General features: G+C 33.4%; 1 long non-coding RNA gene across 1 annotated transcript; it reads right to left on the reverse strand.

Annotated features, from left to right (window-relative positions):
* Positions 1-3,050: 3,050 nt before the first annotated feature.
* Positions 3,051-5,380, reverse strand: LOC132066642 (uncharacterized). Its single transcript, XR_009416895.1, has 3 exons — positions 5,006-5,380; positions 4,594-4,650; positions 3,051-3,456 (listed from the first exon to the last, which is right to left on the reverse strand). It is a non-coding gene; the product is annotated as an uncharacterized LOC132066642 (long non-coding RNA).
* Positions 5,381-16,238: the final 10,858 nt, after the last annotated feature.

Genomic DNA, 16,238 nt, shown 5'->3' on the forward strand with positions numbered 1-16,238 from the left:
CGTCAAAGCGGTTCTATCATTTTGTCGACAACCATACGGGTGTCGGCCCATGCGATCTACCTTATCCTTTAGGGTTTCTTTATTCTAAAAGACTTTGTATTGTATTCAAGGCCCATGAGGCAAACCTATAAATAGAAGACATTTTCTTACTTTTAGGGGTTGGTTTTTTGAGATCTAGAACATTGTAATAGAAAAATATATTGAAGCTCTCTCTCTCTTTCTCAAATTTTAGTCCGGATTTGTAGTATACTTTGGCTTGTTCATCCACTCGATATAATATATTGCCATATATATATATATATATATATATATAGCTCAATCACCAATATCAATATACTTATTCAAGGCGGTAACTCACATATCTGTATATATGTCATTACAAATAAGTCCATATAAACTTCATATCAACCGAATAATAGATTAAATTCATCCACATATCCTATACCTCACTTACAAATTCAATTGTTATCGAAATTCTGGGTAAACAACATGCTATCGGGCAACACATATTTTCATCATTGGCCATGTATAGAGTGAGCTTCTGGATGCCATGCTTCGAGACAAAGATAATGCATTGATCCACATCTAACTGTTCTAGTTGTGTGTCTTCAAAATAAGTTGAAATCCCAGAATTGGTCCAGTATGTTCCATGTGAATTTTATGAATTATGCTTGCACCAGAATCTCCTATACTGTATACATACTGTGAAAAATAGGGGACCAGACACAAGGTATGCCTGTGTGGACAAAAAAGACTTGTTCAGATCACTAGACGCCTTGCTTCTAGCACATTGACTCATACTTAATATATTTCTCTAATACATTTTACATACAAATTTATATATTTTCTTGAAAATGATTGAGCGGTCTATAAATAGTTGCCTTATTGAGAAATTAACAGCTATTAATGCACAGTTCTTACTTCTTAGATTACCGGAAGGAAACCAGTAGGCACTTCTCTCTTGAGTTCTTCAAAGGACTTTTCGTTGAACTTCTCAAGTCTGTTCATTCTAGTATGATTTACTCCCTCCGTTTTCTTTTACTGTATGCTAAAAATAATTCCTTTTGTTTCTTTACTCTAACCAATCAAGAGATAAATACTTCTTTTAAATTTATCCAGTATCATTAAGTAACCAATTGGAATACTAATAGCCCAAATTTAATTTGGGGACATTGCATATGTGAAGAATGGAAGCCCGTTTAGTGATTCCACTAAAAAGTTAAGGCTTCCGTTGGTTAGGGATAGGAATGAAGACAACTATTTTATTGATTGATGATATTGGATATCTCAGCCGTCATTTTTTTCTAGGGGAAAGGGTCAAAAATACCCTTCTATTTTAGAAAAAAGGCTAAAATATCCTCCGTTATAAATTTGGATTAAAAATACCCTTCGTGTCATGAAAGTTTTCAAATATACACCTGTCTTAACGGAAATCCCCAACATAACCCGATTTTGTTTTTAAACCTGCTCCATTTAAACCTGACCCAACTAAATAAAAAACTCATATGGATTACCCGCTCCTGTGCATTGTGGCTCCAGGTGTAGTACTCGGGAACAAGTTGGTCTCATATGGGTTTTTTATGTAGTTGAATCGGGTTTAAATGGAGCGGGTTTAAAAGTGAAATCGGGTTATGTTGGGGATTTCCGTTAAGACAGGGGTATATTTGAAAACTTCCATGACGGAGGTATTTTTTATCCAAATTTGTAATGGCAGATATTTTTAGCCCTTTTCCCAAAGTAGAGGGGCATTTTTGATCATTTTCCCTTCTTTTTCTCCTAGTAAACTTAAAAAGTTTTTTTTTTTTTTCTTCAAAATAGTTGTGTTAAAGTAAGATGGATTTATGAGCGATGAGCTAATGAATTAAGGCCAAAGTAATTTTTTTCTTAGGACTTGAAAACTACAAATAGAGCCCTGTACGCAAGACATGGCGCTGGAGGCTTAAAATCTAGCTAGGATGTTTTATGCATCTCCAATAATCTTAGGTCCAGGTAAGCTTCATTATAAGTGCTTCCATCTTCTTCATTATTAATAATTTTTTTCATTTCTGGATTAATTGAGTTCCTTGTTTTTGTTCTTTTGATTAATAAACCTTAGTAGTCCTCTAGATCATTCAAGTATTTAGAGTCATGTCCTGCTCTTGAGCATCTCCACTTGACTGAAATATTCCTCAGGGTAAATGAACTTCATGATCCCTTCATTGCAATGCATATTTATAGATGAAATATATTCTGGTACTTGAGTCACTGATTTTTGGCAGCACCTATTTAGTTCTTGGCTGCAGGAGCAAGTAAAGTACCGTATGTTGAGGCTTCTCTTTGATCTTAACTATGTCAAATTTTTTACTTATCTAATATTTGTGTGGATGAATCGAATGTTGTCTCATGTGTTCTTTATCTGTTAAAAAGCTTCCATTTTCTATAATATATGGAAATTAAGGTTCCTCGTTGTTCGACTTTTTTAATTTAATCTCCTTTTTAGTTGGTGGCTTTATTAGAGAGTTTTTTTTATTTAATGTTTCTTAGGTAAGTTTTGGTTTTAATATTCCTGCTCTTGATCTCTTGATGTGGAATCTTTCTCTGATGTAACATTCAATCACCTCAAGGAAGTAAGGCTAATAATCACTGCGGGTACAATCTGTGAGATGCAGCTTATCAAGCTTCTGCTAGCCAAGTCTCTGATGTTGATGAGAATGCTAATTGAGCCCCTGGTATAGGCGATGTAAAAGATTATGATCCCTTGCTGACAAAAGATCCTCATTATGAAACAATCCAAATGCTCTCTGTTGTATCAAGATTTTGGCCTGCATCACCTCAAGCAGAAGTTGCCTATGATGTGACATGTCCCAACTTGGTATGCAGATTAGCGTTCCCATCTTTTGAGTGATCTGCAATAATTCTTTACTTGGTCAAATCCCAATGGCAAGCCTGAAGCCCCTTTTCAAGAATATTATGTCTAATGTAGAGCAATGGAGATTTGATACACTATTATTTGTACTTGGTATGGACCTTTTTCCTTATTGTTATTCATGCCATAAATCAGAAAAGTTATTTCTGTTAAGTGATGGGGAAATGCACTCCTCTTGTCACACCCCAACCTTGGGGGTGTAGCCGGCACCCGGCACCCGAAGGCCCGAGCGAACCAATCGTGATGTCTGAACTCTGTAATACAAATCATAAGCTGAGAAGGCCCAATAACATATATATGCATAACTGAGGCCGACAAGGCCAACAAAACACATCAATAATAACTGATAGTCTGTAAGCCTCTAAGAGTATTAAAATGCAACATCTGGTTGGGACAGGGCTCCGTCGTATCCAACACCATCTAAATATATGTATATACATGCATGCATCCTATTTGATGATCCTGACCAGCAACTCCGGAGAATGGAGTGCGAACATCCCGCCGAACTCGGTACCCCGTCGAGAAAGGTACACCAATCCGTCTACCTGTACCTGTGGGCATGATCACAGCGCACAAAAGGCGTCAGTACGAAATATGTACTGAATATGTAGGGCGGTAAGTGTAAGTATAAGAAATATAATAACAAGAGGGGAGATATAGAGGCAACCTGAACTCTGAAACAAGGCGCTGAGGGCAATCATAACCACAACGTGAATATAACTGTATGCTCGTAAACTCACGGTGGAGGCTTATAACATATCATATCATATAATAATATATATCCCTCAGTGGGGTGAGCTCATCATCATATCGTCATCTCTGTCCAACTGATCAGTGGCAATGCACAGCTACGTGCCTACCCGGCCGTCTACGACACGACTCGGTAAAGAAAGAAACATGTCTAGGTGCACATATAAGTGCCTACCCGGCCGATTATAGCGCGGCTCGGTAATGAATATATATATATATATATATATATATATATATATATATATATATATAAGTGCAATGCAAGATCGATCTCAGAAGAGATATCATAAGAAGAGTCGGAGTGACCAATCGTCGTTAGCCTCCGACTATCGTTATTGTCACTGCGTTCTTTATCTTTTCAATTCAAGAAACAACACATGTCGAGAATAGGAGATATACTTCAATAAGGATTATATAAGTGATAAAGATTGGCTCAACTGAATAAAATACCATTAGCTCAACTTCAACATAAAGGATAATATAGTGAACAACCTTTTTCCAATCGACAAGAAAGATACGAGGTGCGGGAAAGTACTACAACACAAGCCATATATAAATCAAGGAAACAACCTTCACCATTAGGGAGCGAAATCAACTCAACTTTAACGAGGAAAGTACCACGATGAACATTATACTTCTCTCGGTAAACAAGAAGGATAAGGAATGTGAGAAAGTATTTCAATGTGAACTATTCATGAGAAGAAGTAAGGTTCATCATTTTGGAACTCCTTCGATATATGTTTAATTGAAGACCTTTCAAATGATAACCAAACGGAATATGGAAGCATAGGGAGTTCTTTTATACAAGTCATATAGGAAGTAGAGATTAGCTCGTTCATTCTTGGATATGATCGACACAAGTTAACGGGATAACGTTTCAAAAAAAGCGCATTTGAATTCTAGTCATGCCAAGAAAAGGAGAGAAAAGCCCTACATACCTTAACAATGAAGTTTTCCACGTTCCACAAGTCCTCAAATATCTTACGAACGATTACCTACATCATACGATCAATTTGGGATCAATTCCAAGTTCATAGCTTATGGAAATACTCATTGAGGCATTTCGTCGAACAACTTGCGGGCGTAAGTTCGTAGGATCATTTGTAGTTCAATTTCTTCATTCAAGACAACCATTTTCTTCTTCTTTACTCCTACTCTTCCTTATCAATCCTTCCATAACTTCATAGCTTCAAATAATACATTTAAACACAAGAAACAGCCCAAACAACCAAGTTCCTCCATAAGAGTTCATAAAAATTCATAAGGACTTGTTCTAGGGAATTCTCCTTCCAATTTTTGTGTAAAACACTTGTAGCATCTTAGGAGGATCATTAAGATGAAGAAACATACCTTAATTTATGAAAAAACACCCCAGCACCAAGATTACTTCAAGTTGAAGAATCCTTCCGAAAAGCGAAACAACGGAGAAACGACTATTCTACGAGTACCACGTGATTACTTACGTTGTAATTACTTGTTTAGCTCTTGGATCTGGTCTTGATGCATGGAGGAGAGTTTGAGAGAGTGTAGGAGATGTTTAGGGTTTGGAGTTTGGGAGAAATGAAGTTCCAATTCGTTTTGGGGCTTTATTGTATGAGATGATTTAAGTTGCTACTGACTTTGGCTTTTCTGCCCCGTGATAGTTTACATCCTTGGACGGAAATGTGAATATCTCTCTACTTCGACGTCATATTGATGAACGATAAAATGCGCTGGAATCTAGACTCGTAGACCTTCGATTTGGTGGGTGGATCACCCTGTAACTCCAAGTATATTGAGAGAAAAGCTCCGAGACATTTGACCCAAATTTCAGTGAAATTTACAAACTTAACTTGCGACGCCCTTTGTCGACTTTCGTATTACAACTCTTTTGACTTCCAAACCTAATAAGCGACCATTACACGATTCAAATACTTCATATCATTACTTTCTTAGCATGTGAAGCACTCCTAATCCCACCCAAAAGTACAAGTTATCGTATTCCCAACTTGCCGACTTTGGACGAAAATCATCCTTCTTTGATTCATTCACCATCCAAACCTTCCGCCACTTAATAATCTTATTTATAGACTCTTATAACCATTTATATTAATAAGCTCAATCCATTTAACCTCAAGATAATTTCTTTTGAACTTGCGTCGACTAACTCATGATGCGACGTTAACGTGCGAAAATCCGGGGTATAACACCTCTGTCCCAATATATGTGTCGCGCTTTCTTTTAATTTGTCCTTAAATGAATGACACATTTCTATATTCACAAACAAATTAACTTTAAATTTCTCATTTTACACTAGTGAGTTAGCTCTCTCTTTCTTAATCTTCATGTCCGATCAATCAATGTCACCTAAACTGGGACGGACGGAGTGTTACTTACTTCCCTTTTAATTTATTGGTGTTGTATTCTATGAGACATGATAGTAACTGTCAGATCATTGTTGGATTACATTTGCTCTTCGCTTTCGCTCTATTTAATACTGGGGATAGTTGAGGCCTTGAGGGATGTTTTGGGCCAATAAGTCATACAAGTGAATACCTTACTTAAATCTATTGGTACCAGATTTTTGTGTTACGTGCAAAAGTGATTCAACTCATTGTATCAAGTAAGGCTTCATTGGCTTGGGACAAAGTATGTCTACCTAGATCATCTGGGGGCCTTAACATTCTTGATATTGCTCAACGGAACAAGGTGGCTATTTGTAAACTACTTTGGAACCTAAGTTGCAACAAGGATACACTGTAGGTGAAGTGGGTGCACTGTTATTACTTTAAAGACGGGCCGTTTGGGACTGTATGCCTAAGCAGGTTTCATGGGTTGTCCAAACTGCTAGGTTGTTTGGGACTGTGCCTATTCAAGGCTTATATGGAACAAACTGTTGCACTCAGAAGCGGATCCAGGATTTTAAGCTTGTGGGTTCCCAATAAAATAAACTAATACGCAATAGTTATCGGCTAAGATTCATGCCTGCCATAGTGAATTGATCAAAGAGGAGAATTAATTCTGGCTTCAATAGTCGTTGATCAAGTGGAGAACTAAATTACAACATTAACACAGAGTAAAACAACCACAGTATAGTAACATCTTGCAACAGATAAAAAGGATCAGTATGACATATAAAGCTTACCAAGATGCATGTGGAATCAAAATGCATTTTCTGCCAAGTTCATGAGGAATCCAGAGAACACCTCTTTGTCCAGTGTCAATTCACTAAGCAGATGTGGACAAAGACAATGAGATGGATGCAGAGAAAAATCTATGTAGCAACTAACTGGAAACAACATCAAGGATGGAGAGTTGATTTTTCAGATGGTCACTTAACTAGTACGTTATTGGATCAGAATGTCAGAAAATACTCGAGGTATAGTGCAAATAGCTACTATGAGAGTAAGCCTCGGTTTTGTATAGTGGATTCACTTGGTGATTAATAAAACCCTTACCAACTTGGTTACCAAAAAAAAATAAAAAAAGCTTACCTAGATCCTAAAGGATTGAATTTTTTTGTCTTACTGAAATTGATTGTGTCCTATATTTAGGATCTAACTATCAACTTGGTTAGCTTTCATTACTACCAAGACATGAGAATGAAACATGAGGTATAAGAGCTTATTTGCTATAAAATGTGTGAATTTGATTAGCCTAACACTTGCAATTCTTGCAGCATATGAAGTAGAAAGAATAATTTAGGCTGAAGTGGTGACAACACCCCTAAACTTGGCACGATTTATTACTTTAGTCCCCTGAGCCTTGAGCATTATACAAGGACGTGCTGTAGGAGTAACCCATTACCTTCTGGGTGGAATTGCCATAACATGGGCATTCTTCTTAGCAAGAATTATTGCAGTAGGATAATGGCTAGGAGGATTTGAAAAGCATTATGGCATTACGATTTTCAAGGTTTAGCCAAGGCTTAGCTCAGGACCCCACTACTCGTCGTATTTGGTTTGGTATTGCTACCGCACATGACTCACTATTGCCACACTTAAAAACGCCCCTAAGCTTGGCTAACTGAATTTAAATATACCCCCGAGTTGACATGCCACAGCAAGTGGAATGCACTCGCTGTCCACGTGGCATTTTCGTCCTATGTGTCCTCCACGTAGATAAATTGTTTTAAAAAAAAAAATGGTAAAACTAATTTTTTTTATATATAAAAAATCTGAAACAATGGATTTTTTTTAAAATCTGGAAAATTTATTTAAAAAAAAAAAAAAAAAAAAAAACTGGAAACTAGATTTTTAATTAAAATATCTTTAAAAAATGGACTTTTTAAAAAAAAATATTGAAAACTTGATATTTTTTAAACAGTATCCTAAAAAATTCAGATTTTCATGATTCTTTTAGGACACTTCTTTAAAAAAGAACTGGAAAACAATGGATTAAAACTGGAGTTTTATACAAATATGAAAAAACGGTTTTTTTTTAATGTGGAAAATCATTTTTTTTTTTAAATAATCCCGGTAAATTAGGTTACTTTTTAAATATAGAAAAAAATTATCAGTTTTTCACTTTATTCTTAAAAAAAATCTGTATTCGCATTTTAAAAAAGTCCAGGTTTTTTAATTAAAAATTTAAATTTCGTATTTTTTTTTTAGAAAAGCGGGTTTATTCAGTTTTCCAGATTTTAAAAAAGTCCAAGTTTTTTAATAAAAAAATCAATTTTCCAGATTTAAAAAAAAAAAAAAACGGGTTTTGCACATTTAAAAAAACAAAATATTTTTTCCATATTTAAAAAGTTCCAGTTTTTTTAATAAAAAATTTAATTCAGATTTATTTTTAAAAAATGGGTTTTCCACATTTAAAAAAAATGGTTTTTTCTGATTTTAAGAAAATCCACTTTTTAATGGAGGAAGGGGGTGATTTAGATGTTGGAATAGGAAAAAAAATAAAGGGAAATGTAAAAATTGGGATTTTTTACTGTTTGAGGCTGATGTGGAGCTTCCTCACACGCGTGTAGGAGTTTGGGCACACGTACGCAAGATTTCGTTATTCCAGTGTTCATCAATGAACTCTTTAATTCTCTTCATAGGTATGCTTTTCAACTTTCCAATTCATGTCTGGATGGTAATGATGTCGTACTTTTTCAATTCTAAATTTTGGATGAATTGATAATTAAACGGCCAATGCAGTGTCTCTTCACAATTCTCCATTGCTAATCGCTACTCCTTCCCTGTTTTGAAGTTCCATCTATCTCTTTGGCTGAGTTTTTGAAAAAATTTCCTGTGTTTTTTTCTTCTTCGTCTTTCAGTGTCGGATATATATATATATATATATATATATATATATATATACTCCCTCTGTTTCAATTTATGTGAACCTATTTCCTTTTTAGTCCGTACCAAAATGAATGACCTCTTTCCTAATTTGGAAACAAATTCACTTTATAAAATGATTTACAGCCACACAAATATGCAAGACTTATTTTGAACCATAAGTTTCAAAAGTCTTCGCTTTTTATTAAATGTCGTGCACAGTCAAATGGGTTCACATAAATTGAAACGGAGGGAGTATATGTTTTACTCAGTTGCTTCTCCATATTCCACACTCTTTCAAAGTATGAGTTTTTTCTATTGATGGTCGTTGATGTTGTGAAAATGGTATCTTGTCGGGGTTCTTCGCTTCCATATTTGTACAACTAAATCCATGTAATGTGTTCGTTTTTGTTGGATTTGGGATATGAAGTGTAAGTCACATCAAGTCTGAGGCAAAAGTCTACCGTAAGGCAACTTTTTTTTTCTTTTTCTTTTGCCCGAATAGGCCTACTTTGCTACGAAACTCTGCCTTGCGATTTTTTTTTTTTTTTTATTGAGCGGGGGTTCGAATCCGGAACCTATGAATTTTTAAGCGAATGGCAAAAATTAAAGACCACCCCCAAATAGGGCAATCGTGCAAATTGCCCAAGGGGTAGGGGATTACAAGGTGGGGAATCGAACTCTCGCCAACAAAGTAAAAGTTCAGGTAGCCAATCAACTGAGCTACTAATTAAGATCCCCATATATAGTTCACGTTAATTTACATGCATCATGTTAAAAAAGGAACAAACTAATTAAGAGTTAAACTTTAAATAAGAAAGATTTAAAAACTTTTATATGATCACCTTAAATTACATGCATGGTGTGTGTTGGGCCCGTGCTTTGCACGGCTATACCTTATCTAGTATGTATAACAAATCAGAAACAATTCCCATAAAACATTAGTCTTTCAATTGAGTTTTTCCTTTCATGACGCACAAAATATTTAAGCTTTTAAGATTCCCTCTTAATTTTCTCACTTCTTGGACTCTGATGTGCCGTAGAAATACGACACATTTGATGCTTTTTTACGCAAAGTTTTACTTGTTTTCAAGTAACTTGTTGTCGTTTTTGATGTCTTTTTCCTTGTTGTAGGTGTTTTAGTCATGTGATGGTGATTACGTGGAAAATAGCATAAAAAGGGCCAAATTGTGAAGTTCAAAAGGCAGATATAGGAAAACCATTTTACGGTGATGTTTACGGTCCGTAAAAGATTATACGGACCGTATTCCTTCCCCACACATCAACAGAAACCTTGTTCAAGACAAGTCAAGATACGGTGAGGATTTACGGATCGTGAAATGTTTTAGGGTCCGTGAAATCCACCGTAAAAGCTGCAACAGGAACTATTGCATGAAGCGTCATACTACGGTGGAAATATATGAACCGTATTTCTGTTTTACGGTTCATACAAATGAAGCAAGAAAAAAGTACCTAAGTTGAAGACTTCAGATTCTACGGTGGAGACTGCAGATTTTACGAACCCTATTCATGTTTTACGGTCCGTATTTCTGTCGACGGGGCAATTTTGTCTTAAGTTATTTTCATGTTTGGACCATTATAAATACAACTTTTAGGGTTTGTATTCACTATTCTGACTTTTTCACGTAGTCTTGGAGCATTCAATACATAGAATATTGGTAGTTGAAGCTTTTAAGAAGGAATCTTGCACATTTTGTCTCCTTCATTACATATTTGTAAGCTTTATGAATACTTTATTTATTATTGTCTTTTATATTATGTAGATGAGTAGCTAATCCCATTAGCTAAGATTGTGGGACCAAATGTGTTAGTTATGTGATTAGGTTTTTGCATTCAAACTTCATTTGTTGTTAATGGTGATTTCTATTAACTCTTTAAGCTTAAATGAATTTTAATGGTGGCCAACTTTATTTGTGCCTAAACACTTTTATTTTGCTTGGAAAAGGAAATAGAACTTAGGAAAAGAGTTAATATCAAGATTTTGGGGCTTTAAACCCCATGTAATAGCTTGAGCTAGGAATAGGAAAGCTACTTGAAACTAAAATGGGGGTTCACATGTGCAACATTCTAAGGCTTGGAAAAGCTTAGTAATGAGATTTAGCAATTTGGTTGAAAGACTTTTGCTAAAGTTAAGTAACCCATTGTTTACTACACCTAAGCATATAAAGAAGTTGAATTAATACCCATTTGCATTGCTTTCCTTTAGAACCGCAACCTTAGTCCCTTTACCAATAGATTTTATTACAACAAGATCTCTCTAGCAATTAGTGTGACAAACTTCAAATCTTATTTATACCCCTTTCCCTAGAAATATAGACTATTAGTTGAGTATTACACTTGCTAAGTACATATCTTTGTCGTATTCCCTGTGGGATTCGACCCCAACCTCGTTGGGTTCTATATTTGACCAACGACCTCTTTATTCCTATTTTAAGGGTGTAAATTCGGCGTATCACAGCCCTGGACTCTTATCTTCGATTGTCTACTACTCTATCCATTAGATAGTATTTTATTATGTTCAGACAGATGTACTATTCCTAGACATGATTTGAGTAGATGTTCTTGTACTAGTGACTTCACGTCCTTGGGTTGTATTTGATTTAGTATTTCCGCACTTATTATTTATATCATGATTTAGACGCCTAATGATTTATCTATTTGTAAAATTGGTTAAGTAATGAAATGAGGGGATGGTACTGTCACGATCCAATTCGTGAATCATGATGGCACCTGCACTGTTCCCCCACTTAGGCGAACCATTCCCAATCATTTTTATCATAGATGAGAATTATGCGAAATAAACAATAATTAAACTAACAGATTCAAATTATATGAATGATAAACGCAGAAGTGATAACAACCCCAAAATCTGGTCTGAACTAGTACAAGAGCCACTATTACATAGATACAAGTCTGATAGAAAGTACGAAGCTCAAATATCAATATCGTCTCAGGAATACAAAGTAGACAGTTAAATACAAGGAAGAGTCTCCGGGTTGCGGATCTAGTCCAAAAGATCACCCTGAAATCTCTGTCACATAGACTCGGATCACCCTCGACACAAGAGGAACTGGAACTAGTAACAAACTCCGCACTCAAAAGAAAAGTACAGCAAGAGTAGCATCGCATATAAACTAGTTTTGATAAAAAAATCTTAAGAGGTAAAAGCTATATTTCGCGAAATTATTACTAGCCAGCCAAAACCTTCTTCCTTTAGCAATTTATTTTCTTCTTAGCAAATGGTTTTTCTTTGGAACAGTTGTATAGTAAATGACTTTTTAAATATCTTTTTTGCAACTTATTAAATTTTTAGATCATGGTCTAAAGATTCCTTTTGAACATAAATTTTATAAGGAAACATTACATCACAATCTAAAAATTTGTAACTTATTGCAAATGTTAGATGACTGTCTATTATTTTGTCTGTAAGGTGGAACAATATATGAACAAATATTAGACCCGAATCTAACATTGTCAGAAAAAGTAACTTCCAAAAAGCTATATTTGAGCAACTTTTTGAAATAAAGACAAAATCCAAATGGAGCCTTAAAAAAAGGGACATTTTGATACCACACAATCATAGATTTTCTCCCTTCAATTTACTCAAGTGAATATGATAAAAACACAACTAGACTTCAATACCAAACAAGTTGAGAAATTTACTCAAATGAATGTTAAAGGAAAAAGTAAAGGCAAAATTCATGGATCTTAAGGCAAATGGCTAGGGCCTCAATAATATCCCTTTGATGTACTATTTAACTTTTTAATTGCCAATGAACCTTTTGGGCCTGTTTGGAAAGCCACCCAGGTAATTGGAATTGGTTGTAATTGGGTGTAATTACACAGTTTGACCTGTTTATTTGACCAGGTAATTACACAGTTAGGTGGGAATTGGGTGTAATTGAGAGGGTGTAATTATACTCTCCAATTCTCAAGGGAGGGCTGAGGATTGGATGTAATTACACCCTGTAATTACAGGATTACCTTTTAATTTATTTCTTTTTAATTTTATTTTAATTTCTTTTCTTTTTTAATTTATTTTTTATTTCTATTATTTAATTTATTTTTATTTTATTTTAATTTCTTCTCTTTTTGATTTATTTTTTATTTCTATTATTTAATTTCTTTTTTTATTTTTACTTTTTAATTATTTTTATTTTTTAAATATATTTTTATTTTTATAGTATTTATATTTCATTTCCTTTCTTCTCGTTCCCAACCTTTATTCTTGTGGTTCCATATAATTTCTCTTATTTTTTTTAGTTTTTTATTTTATTCATTTAGCATAACCGTGTTAATATTCTAATTTTTGAAACTACATCTCTTAATATTAGAAAGAATGAGTCATTAACAAACTTGGCATGTAATAAGTGACGTTATTAAAATAGAATTTCATTGTGAATGAGGTTATAGACTTATATTTTTCCTTTCTTTTGAATTATAGGAGTATTTACTTATGTTACGTTGGAATTTGACATAAGAGTATTATGTTAAATTTTTTTCTTTTGGATTTTGAATTTGGGTTATATTTTCGATTTTAAAAATATTTGCTTTAGTACTATTGACTTGTTATTTCACATTGCATGTTGTTTATTTTTCACTTACAGTTGATAGAATTTTGTCAAACATTTGAATAATGTTATGGCATTATATTTATAAATATTCTTTTTTTGTCAAACATCCAATCCCATGATGTTCTCACAAAAAAGGTACGCTTTTAAGTTTTATAATCAATTAAAATAAAAATATTATTAATTTGAAATTATATATCACTTATTTTTTACAATATTAGTTACAAATATATGATTATTAATTGACATATTTTCAAGAAACAATGTATTATTAAATAACTAGTTTAATATCATTTATAAAGGCACATATTTTTTAAATATTAATTTTAAATTTTTTATAATCAAATGTTATTTTTAAATTAAACTAACTGTGTAATTACACTTGTGCAACCAAACAACACACTTGTAATTACAATTTTCGTAATTACATTATGACAAACAAACAGGTCATTGTAATTGCAATACTATGTAATTACAAGGCTGTGTAATTACTAGGATAGTAATTACACCAATTCCAATTACCAGGTGGCTTTCCAAACAGGCTCTTGGTTTAATAGCGAAAATTGGGATCTCGTGAGCATGATCACCAACTCATTATTTTTCCTGAAATATTTGGTATTTACAGTCGATTAATTATTTGTCTTCGAATTTTTAAATAGTATATGTTTGACATTTATTAAATTGTTATATATATACGTAGCAAATCCAAATACTAATGAGACTGAGTGTCACAATAATATTCATTACATTTCAAAATATAATTCACGAGGGAAACAAATTACTAAGACAATTTTTTTCATATTAATTTGGAGTTCATATGCATATAAACTCAAGACAACTGCAGGCATCATATATCGATAAGCTTCTTAATCTGTTCAATGACTTTAAATCACATTGGCTCTTCAATCAATCCATAATAATTTATATTATCATATGATATATCATCCAAATCAAAATATAATAACATATATAATTCTTGTAATGCGTTTCACTTTTTAAGGATTAGAGTCGTCATAAAAATTGTGCCTTTTTGATGGTGCAGAAGGAGAAACAGGAATCCCTTTTGGTAGCATACTGAACCAATTACTTTTTATAAACTCTTTCTTCTCACCATAGTTTGTTGAAGGTTCTGAGAACATTTTAGAAGCTTCCTGTTTCGAATTAATAGACGTTGTCGTTGTTGTTGCCATTGATCTCACTGCAGCACCATAGCCAAGAACAAGAGATAGTGTGAGAATCAAGCATATGAATTTCCATGAGGAATAATGAAGGGTTTTAGAATTAGTAGAATAAGCCATTGGGAATGTTTTCTTGAAATTCTTCTAGGGCTTATGTTTTTGTTTAACTTGAAGATTATAGAGTTCTACGTTGGGGTATATATAGTGCATGGAGAAGTGCAAGAGCTTAATAAATGGGGAGGAAATTAATTAAAAGTTTTGAGAAAATTGTTTTTGAGGCCACTGGTGGTGGGCAAGGTTGAACTTTATCACACGGAAATGACAACATTTAGTTTTGAATAAAAATTTAAGGGGTACTCAAAAAGAAAATTTTGAATTTTGGATGATGTTAATTGTTTCTATCTATATTTTAGTAGTAATATTTTTGTAGAGGATATTCCTTGTACGTATAAATTTGTTCTTCGTAGTTTGGTAAAGTAAGACTTTGCATTTTCTAGTTAACGGTGCAATTGCTTAATTGCTAAATATGTATTAATGAAAATAAACCTCTAAAAATTAACATGCAAAATGCTATAATAAAAGAGATTGCTGATACTGGAAGTAAGGTTCACTTGGTACGGTAAAGTGGTAAGTGTACTTAATTTGATTGTGACTATATGATATGGAATCCATTAAATTTCAAGTACAACATTGAATTCACTAGTATTTAGTTGATTTACGCTTTAAAAATGGGGAAAAACATTGTCCAATTACTACATAATTAAACAAAATAGCAATACGTTTTAATAGTGATCCAAAAGTAGCCTAGTGGCTAGTACTTAGTACGTTATGTTTCGTTTTTTTTTTAGTCTGTTTAAAAGAATATGAGTTTTTTATATTTAAATATAACTTAACTTTAAACTTTCCATTTTTATCATTAATGAGATGATTTAGAGCTATACAAATATTTATAATTTGTTTTACAATATAAATTTCAAAAATATTTTTTTATTTCTTAAATTATGGATCTCTGAAAATACATTACCTAAATTGGAACGAATCTAAAGGGGTATTTGCACAAATGATCTTTCCTGAGACCACTATTTATCTTATATCCCCAGTTAGCGAGTGCACTAAAATTGTTTGCAAAAAGAAAAAATTGCAGTGGGCTAACAGGATACAAAATTTAAACAGTGGCCTCGAAGAAAAATTCATATTTTTTAATTTTTTTATCCGAGCTAATTCTTTTATTCATTCTTTACTCAATCTGTTTTAGTTGCTTTCGAAGCTTTTGATTGCAAAACGTTTCCGTAATTGATGACCCAATTCCTGAAAGTATGTTTTCACATTAATACTGCCACTAGTACAATAAACAGGTAGGCAGACGAAAAAAATCACTAAAATTTGTTTATCTCACTTAAAAACATTTGTTGCATATATCGCCGATACTTAGTAGGCGTTTGGATATGCGATTTCAGCGTTTAGACATGCACTTTCATCTCATGAGATAAAATTCCAAATCATCCAAAAAGGCATGATTTGGGATTTGAAATCATGATTCCAACAAATATAAATGTAAAATTTG

Source organism: Lycium ferocissimum, chromosome 8 (genome assembly GCF_029784015.1).
Source record: "Lycium ferocissimum isolate CSIRO_LF1 chromosome 8, AGI_CSIRO_Lferr_CH_V1, whole genome shotgun sequence".
In the NCBI taxonomy this organism is placed as follows: Eukaryota; Viridiplantae; Streptophyta; class Magnoliopsida; order Solanales; family Solanaceae; genus Lycium; species Lycium ferocissimum.